Source organism: Schistocerca gregaria, chromosome 3 (assembly GCF_023897955.1).
Source record: "Schistocerca gregaria isolate iqSchGreg1 chromosome 3, iqSchGreg1.2, whole genome shotgun sequence".
Lineage (NCBI taxonomy): Eukaryota > Metazoa > Arthropoda > Insecta > Orthoptera > Acrididae > Schistocerca > Schistocerca gregaria.
The window spans coordinates 817,771,086-817,772,725 of record NC_064922.1 but is presented as its reverse complement, the minus strand read 5'-3'; the positions used below and the strand labels follow the sequence as shown (position 1 = coordinate 817,772,725).

The 1,640-nt window shown below is 49.3% G+C and overlaps 1 non-coding gene across 1 annotated transcript; it reads left to right on the top strand.

Annotated features, from left to right (window-relative positions):
• Positions 1-290: 290 nt before the first annotated feature.
• Trnat-ugu (transfer RNA threonine (anticodon UGU)) lies at positions 291-365 on the top strand. Its single transcript has one exon. It is a non-coding gene; the product is annotated as a tRNA-Thr (tRNA).
• Positions 366-1,640: the final 1,275 nt, after the last annotated feature.

The window sequence follows — 1,640 nt, the reverse complement described above, 5'->3', positions numbered from 1 at the left end:
CAAGCTTGGTATTATACTTATATGGATATGGTGTCTGTTTTTTCGGAGACGTCCGACACCATATCCATATAAGTATATAGTTCTGGCAATACCGGCCATGACCTCCTTCTTCTGTGCGGATGCACACATATTACCCGACGTCTTACGGGACTTGGTAAGAATGTCTTCCACAAGTAATGAGTGTGTTGGGTAGGGACACTACGAATGCAGTGTGTGGACATATAAGGCGAGAATGTGGGTCTTGAGGGAGAACTGCTCTAGATAGTCCCTGCAGTCGCACTATTCCCTGTGCCCTCGGTGGCTCAGCTGCATAGAGCGTCTGCCATGTAAGCAGGAGATCCCGGGTTCGAGTCCCGGTCGGGGCACACATTTTCACCTGTCCCCGTTGATATATATCAACGCCCGTCAGCAGCTGAAAGTATTAATATATAACTCTAATTTCAAGCTTGGTAACGTTTAACGCTGTTGTGCCGAACTCTTTAAAAGATTCCGGGCATTGCCCTAATGTGATTAGCGGCATGTTGAATGCGATCTATTAATTCCTCTTCGTTTCTAGGTGGTTCGCGACCGGTTTGGTGAACTAGAACCTTGAAGAATCACCGCAGGAAAAAGTCCGGTGCCCTGAGGTCTGGTGATCGCAGAGGCTATGTCCTCCGTGCACCTCTGCCAATTACCTGGCCGTCGAAGAGTTCATTTAAATACTCACACACAGCACGATTGTCATGTGCAGGGGCTCCATCATGCTGCAGACACATGCGTAGCGGTATGTATGTCCAGTGAAACACCTTCGAGCAGGCCGGGTAGGGTTTCTTGAGAGAAGTGAAGGTAATTTTCCCCAGTAAGTCGAGGATGTAGACGTACCGGCCCAATCAGGTGGTATCCCACAAAGCCTGCCCAAATGTTGAGCGAAAATCGTTCCTGGTGTCCGTGGACGTACGTATCGTAAGGATTTCCCCTTGACCATTAATGAACGATTCGAGCGTTTTAACGGCCATCCATGTGGAAGGTGCACTCGCCGGTAAACACAATGGCGGGGGAGTCGGGATCTGGTGCAACACGTCGCAGAAACCACTGGAAAAACCCTAGCCTGTGTTCATAGTCAGGCACCGGATTTAGGTCTTGAACAGATAGGAAGCTAAATGCATGCTGCCCGTCATCCACCGAAACCTCCCAGACTAACCGATGAGTTACCCCCATGTCGTGTCCAACCGCTCGAGTTCTTAAGTGCTTCATCGAAACGCCCGAGAACAGTCTCTTCAAATGCAATATCCCATGGTGTTCGAGGTCTTCCAGCATCACCATGAGATCCCTTTAACGAGCCTATTTCGCCAAGTTACCGGTAAACTACTGTAAACGTTTGCGGGTGTGGATGGCGTCTTTCTGGGTTCCGTTCGTCATGCTACCGATGGGCATTACCATCGGCTAGTCCATAAACAAAAACCATATCTCGTTGTTCATCAAATGTTCAAATGGCTCTGAGAACTATTGGACTTAACATATGAGGTCATCAGTCCCCTACACTTAAAACTACTTAAACCTAAGGACATCACACACAGCCATGCCCGAGGCAGGATTCGAACCTGCGACCGTAGCAGCAGCGCGGTTTCGGACTGAAGCGCCTAGAATCGCTCTGCCACAGC